A 6,512-nucleotide genomic window follows, 5' to 3' on the forward strand; every position below is an offset into this window, starting at 1 on the left:
CTTGAAGGTAATTAACAAGACCTTAATCTTGATCCGGAATTCAACTGGTAACCAGTGCAGTTGTTTGAGGATGGACCAGATGCGGGACCTCCATGGTGTTGTTGTAAGGACCCTGGCCACTGGCATTCTGGACCTGTTGTAGTTTCCCGGTCAAAGTTAAGGGTAGGCCTGCATAGAGCAAGTTGCAGAAGTCTAGCCAGGAGGTGATTGTTGCATGGATCACTGTGGCTAGGTGTTCTGGGGCCAAGTAGGGTGCTAGTAGTTAGGCTTGGCAAAGATGGTAGAAGGCCAGCCATGCTACTTTTGTAACCTGGGCCTCCATGGAAAGGGAAGCATCCAGGACCATGCTCAGGTTTCCGGTGGAATGAGCCACTGATAGCCACACACCATCCATGTTGGGCAGACGTACTTCTTCGCTAGGAATCCTTTGTTGATCTAATCAGTGTACCTACATTCTTCTCTCAAGAGATGTTGCAAATACTTTGGGCAGAATGCAAATTATGTTGGGAAACCTGACTCTGTTCTGCCATAAGAACAACAACAACAATAAAACATCCTACTGAATCAGACCACTGCTCATCTTGTGGCCATCACTGCCCCCACAGGCTTAGTTTAATTTTGTACCCTGCTTTTTACTACATGAAGGCACCTCAAAAAATGAAAGCTAGGAATTTGTATGTGGGTCATGACATATTTGTGGGTGACATATTCCCCCTACCCCTACTGTTGGCCTGACCAGCATCTGTACTGCTGGTTGGTTCAACACTTTATTATTAATCCTTTTCAGAATGATGTTGATTTCACTCTTTCAAAGGGTTGCAGCTTCTTGATCTGTACATTTGGTGTTAATTGGTATGAGGATGCCTTTCACATACCCATTCATTAGTCAGAATATGCTAGATTTCTCTAACTTCATGTGAGAATCTTTTATGACTGGCAGTAGCACAAAATAATTATGTAGGACACACAGTCTGTTCAAAATGAAGTACCATAGGCAGGACAAATCCAGAATTATGCTTAACTCTTCAATGAAGTCAGTAGAACAAATGTTTTAAGTTTGACATGATTGCTAAGAAACTTACTTAAATACTTGTCCCAGACTTTTACAGTATTTAGATTGAAGGATCTTTGCATAGTTCACTGTGCTCCGAACATGAGAAAGCTTTCACAGATGTGTTCAAGAATCCTTCCCAATGAAGACAATGAATTCTATACAGAATATAGAAAAGGCTGGTTATATATTAAGGATGATTTTACCCATCAGGAATAATATCCATCTAATATAATCAGACACCAAACCATTTGCCCTCATTTGGCTTTATATTGTGTAAGAAATTCATGTGTTCTGGCGTATTATTTTTTTCAAGCGAGTACTGATCAGAAGAAAGCTCCTATCCTCCCATAGTGGTTTGAACCAACATGCAACAGGGAAAAGGAAAAAGGGGGTGAATATTTTGAGAAATGATAGTAGCAAAGGTTATTTATGCCAATAGGGTCCAGATTGGGACCAATGGGGTCTTAATAGGCTGTTATACCAGGAAAAGGTATATAACTACATCCAATGATAGAGGGAAATGTTTTAAGTAAAGAAGCAGTGCCTTGGAAAAGGGTTAAGGATCTGCTTACTGTCCCTCTGCTCAATGTCACGTGACATAGGATTTAAATCCAGTTTAGTGATAATATGCAGGGAACTCTGGTGGAGTAAATCTGCGCAAAATACATGTATGTGTGTGTAATCTTGTGTGTGTTGTGCCAGTTTCCTTCAGCCGATCATAACAAGTCCATAAAATATCTGTCTTTTGCAGAACTACATTTATAGCAGATAACAAGTTTTACTTGTGGTTGGTTTAGTGCAATCATGTTAAATCAAGTGGGAAAGGAAGTACCAAGGCGGAAGGATTTATCTGAACGGGGATTTCATGCGGTGGTGGTGGCTCGTTTCAACTCTACTGCTGTTACTAACCCTGCTAATTCCTGCCTGGTCTGCCATTTGGACCAGCAGAGTATGAATGGGAATTGTGACAGGTCCCATGTGGCTTGTGGTTGTTAAGGGACTGATTCAGAGTGTCTGATACAATCGAGCAGCACAATCTACCATCTGGAAGCAGCCTTAGGGTGGTTTTCATGCTGCCCTTCTAAGACTTGAGAGAGAAGCATTATACAGTCTTTTTCATGTTCTTCCTGGATGCTGAAGATCTTGTTTGGTTGCTTGAAGAATGTTTTACCAGCATTCCTTCTAGATCTTGAAGATAACTGCTGATACTGTCAGGACCCTGTTATGAATTACAGCTTCATGCCTTGGGAGTTTTAATTTTATTAGAAAATGAAAGACAGCTTTGAGTAAGAAGCTTATCTTTCCCCATGCCCTTGAGCCATTGATAGGGTTGCCAGCTCCATATGGGGAATACATGAAGTTTTTTGGAGTGGAGCCTGAGGAGGGTAAGTTTGGGAAGGGGAAAGACATCAATGGAGTGTAATGCTATAGAGTCTACCTTCCAAAGCAGCCATTTTCTCTAGGTGAACTGATCTATCTCACCTGGAGCTAAGCTGTAAAACCAGGGGATCCCTAGATACCACCTGGATGTTGGCTACTGGGGTTTGTCTGCTCCCTGCTGCACAATTCCATCTTAGATTTTATTTCCTTGCCAAATTAAAATGCAATGGAATGGTTGAGAGTGGAACAAATCATCCAGGACCGGCTTTTACAAAGCTAGATGGTGGCTTTTTTCAGATAGTTATCTTTGATCCTCTCTTTCACTTCTTTGCTACAATGCTGGTAAAAATATTTGTGACTATCTTTTGTTGTGTTCTTTGTCTTATCTTTTCTCAGTGTTCCAGTAATTAGAGTGTTGCAACTTGCTCTCATAAGCTGCTGAAAAACAGGGCTAATTCAGCCAATCTTTCCAGCTGATTTTGATGTTACTGCTGACTGGCTTTAGGCCCATTAACACAAGTGTTGTATTTTAGTGCTTCCAGCAGACTGAAAATAGCTGATCCAGGCTTAGTTCAGGGCCTGTTGGCTACATGTACCACCTTCCACCATCTGGACATGGCTGAAAGCTAGCATAGGCTTAAAAGTCACAGTTGCTATGGGCATAAGCAGTTGCTTGAATAAGCCCTTCATGCTAGTAGGGACATGGTTGCCTGAAGGACTGTTCTCAGGTTAATGGAGCCCATGGTCTTCCATCACTGTGTGCCAAGGAACCAAATCCTGTTCTCATTAGCAGAAGACCTGAATGTGATGGGGAACATGTTGCATTTGGCCTCCACTGTGATTCCTATGAATCAATAAAATCAGAGTCCAGTACCACCTTACTAACTTTGAATCTATCCTATGAATCAAGTGATACATAAGAAAAACAGTCGGTTGAAAATTCATGTGGTTTTTTTGTGAGGGAGGCCCTGTATTAGATCCAGAGGAGCATTCTTAGGTGCCATTGTTAGTGAGTGTTCTGAAAAGTTAACCAAGTTAAGACACAACTTTCCATTATCACTGCAAATTAATAAACTCATAAGCAATATATACACACCATATATTTGCCTCCATGGTCAATATATTACATGAATGGAACTCATGAATAACTTATAACATTACTATAACAGCCTCAATTATGAGCCATTATTCCAAAGCAAGCAGAATTTTCCTTTCTAATAGTATACAGTAAGTCATGACCTAGTAGTCTGAAAGGATTTGGCATTTCCTGCTCATATAAGCACCCAAATTAGCTATTATGTTAACTATGATTGTATGGAATCAGCAAAATAAGACAGTTGCTTTTAGGGGCAGTACTGAATATTTGCTTGAGGGCATTTTCAGAGTAAGAGGAGACTGCTGTCTGAATGGCCCCTTTCTTACACTTTTCACTGCCTGTTTGGGGACTGATCAGCATATCATTGGCAGCTGCTGAAGCACCACCTATTTTAAAACTTTATTTTTAAAAAATATTATTCCTAGGAATTAGGGATGACAATGCTATCACAAACTGATCCATAACTGAATAAAGTTGTCACAGGAGTGTGTCATGAAGCAGTGCTTCCTGCCCTCACTCTGAATGGGAAATATTCCCATCCATTTTTGCAGCACCAGAAAATTGCCTGAGAGGCACATTTCACAGGTAACAAAAATATTCTCCAAAAAGTGGACCTTTTTTTTTCAGCTTCAGTCCTGTCTGTTCAGAAGAGTTTCTTCCAGAAATGGAGATATATCTTCAGATGTATGTATCTTCTTTTAACTGGTTAAGCATAGCTGAACTGTTCAGTAAAATGACAGTAATGGGAACTCTGTAGAACACATTGTCCAAAACAGCTGCTCCAAATGTCTAGACACTGGCAGCAGAAACCAAAGTATGCATAACTAGAAGTAGGTCCCATTGAATTTAAGACACATGTCATGTTCTTAGAACAATAAAGCAGCTCTGGAACAATTCTCTCAGTATTCAGTTCAAATCTACCTATTCTTCTCTAGGGTCAAATTCTGAAAAAAACGTTTCTATACTGTTGGCAAATGGCCATCCCCCCATGATCTTGTTCTCCATCCTAGTCCCTTGATAGTTACTTTCACCAATTCCCACCATTACTGACCTAGGACTGCAGTCAGAATGAGGAAATAAATGATTTTTGTGAAGTAAACCCTATTCGTGAAAATGGGGCTTCCTGCCTGGAAGGTGTGTTTAGGTTTGTTCCTTCTCCCAGCAAGTGGCATTATAGAGGCAGGCTCTTTAATTACTTTTAATGGGGCCTTAATTTTTTATTATTGCAATTAGGATGTTACACACATGGAGCTGCTTATACTGAATCCGTCCATCAAGGTCAGGATCGGCTACTCAGACCAGCAGTTGATCTCCAAGGTCTCAGGTGGAAGCCTTTCACATCAACTATGGCCTGGTCACTTTAACTGGCAGTGCCAGGGATTGAACTTGGGACTTTCTGAATGCAAAGCAAAGGCTGTTCCTCTGAGCTACAGCCCCTCCCAGTGATTTTACTCCATCAGCTGTAGCTCTTCCCTTTTCTTGACTACAGCTGGGGCCCTTATTCCTGTTGGAACTTGATGGGTGGAGTTCAGATTCAGTGGTGGGAAGAAAACTTCCCTTCCCCTCCCACTGTTGCTTCTAAAATCACATCAGCAAGGCAAGGATTTAAAATCACATCAGCAAGGCTAGTTCAGTAGTGGAATAGGCTGCCTAAGGAAGTGGTGAGCTCCCCCTCACTGGCAGTCTTCAAGCAAAGGTTGGATACACACTTTTCTTGGATGCTTTAGGATGCTTTGGGCTGATCCTGCGTTGAGCAGGGGGTTGGACTAGATGGCCTGTATGGCCCCTTCCAACTCTATGATTCTATGATTTGGGTGGAAGTTTTACTGCAGCAGCAGGTGCTGCCAACAGCTCCCAACAATGTGTGCAGAATGTATTGTTTGAGGGCACTTGGTATGCACGTTTATGAACATTAAAAAAAATGGAAGGAGCCTGTTCAGCTTTGAATCTAGAAAATCTGTCTGTCTTTGATTTCCTCAACTGACTCACAGATCTTTCCCCATCAGATACCTAAATAATGTTTGGTCAGGATAGGCTGGCAATGCAATTCTACTCAAAGTCAAAGCAGCAATAGGGAAAACACTGGAATGCAGTGGTTTAGTAGTGACATCATGTAGATCCTGGGAATGAATGAATGAATGAATGATATCCATTCCAGAGAAAACAGCTGGTGCAGAAGCAATAAGGCAGGCTCTTGACAAAGCTGTGAGCTCTATTTTCTGTCTTCCATCTAAGAGTTCAGTAATCATACAAGCCACAATTCAACTCTGACTTAAATGCACTTGAAAATTGAAATCAATGGACTCGAGCATGCCAAACTCTACATTTCAATTGTGTTTGCAGCATAGCCATATCCTTTTATATACAACAGGAGTTCATTTACTGATTCTTAGAAATAGGACCTATAGGAGCTAGTAAACAGCGGCTTCTGACTAGACAAAGGAATGCTGCTAGTATCATCTTCAGCCTGTTAGATACTTGCTGCTATTGCCCCTATTCCAGGCTACTGTTGACTTTTCTCTATTTCCATTTAGGGTTTTGTTTTACCCAGATCTCAAACAGTGATTGCTCTACTTGAGTAAAATTAAGGGTATTAATGTTTTCTTGAGGATTGGACAGGATGCAATCAAGGTGGGGCAACCTGTTAGGAACTGCTAATTGAGGTCTGTATGTATGAAAGGAAGGAGAGATTAAGACAATGACAAGGTAAGTTACCAGTTCTCAGAGAGCCTTTTGTCTCAAAGGTATGCATAAGGAAAACAATAGTAAAACAGCCTCTGTGTTCTCATAGAATCTGAGTATCCGGGCCCTGGGGATTGGCATCTGGCTGGTGCCCATGTTTCTGTTTCCACTTGGGAGTAGACAGTGAACGTTTGCATTTGAGATGCATCTGACATCTGTTTGAATGTCAATTTCAGCCAGACAGTGTACTGCAAATTAATATTTCATGTGTTGTTAAATAAGGGTGTTTCTGAATGGCTG

The sequence above is a fragment of the Paroedura picta genome, chromosome 6 (genome assembly GCF_049243985.1).
Source record: "Paroedura picta isolate Pp20150507F chromosome 6, Ppicta_v3.0, whole genome shotgun sequence".
In the NCBI taxonomy this organism is placed as follows: domain Eukaryota; kingdom Metazoa; phylum Chordata; class Lepidosauria; order Squamata; family Gekkonidae; genus Paroedura; species Paroedura picta.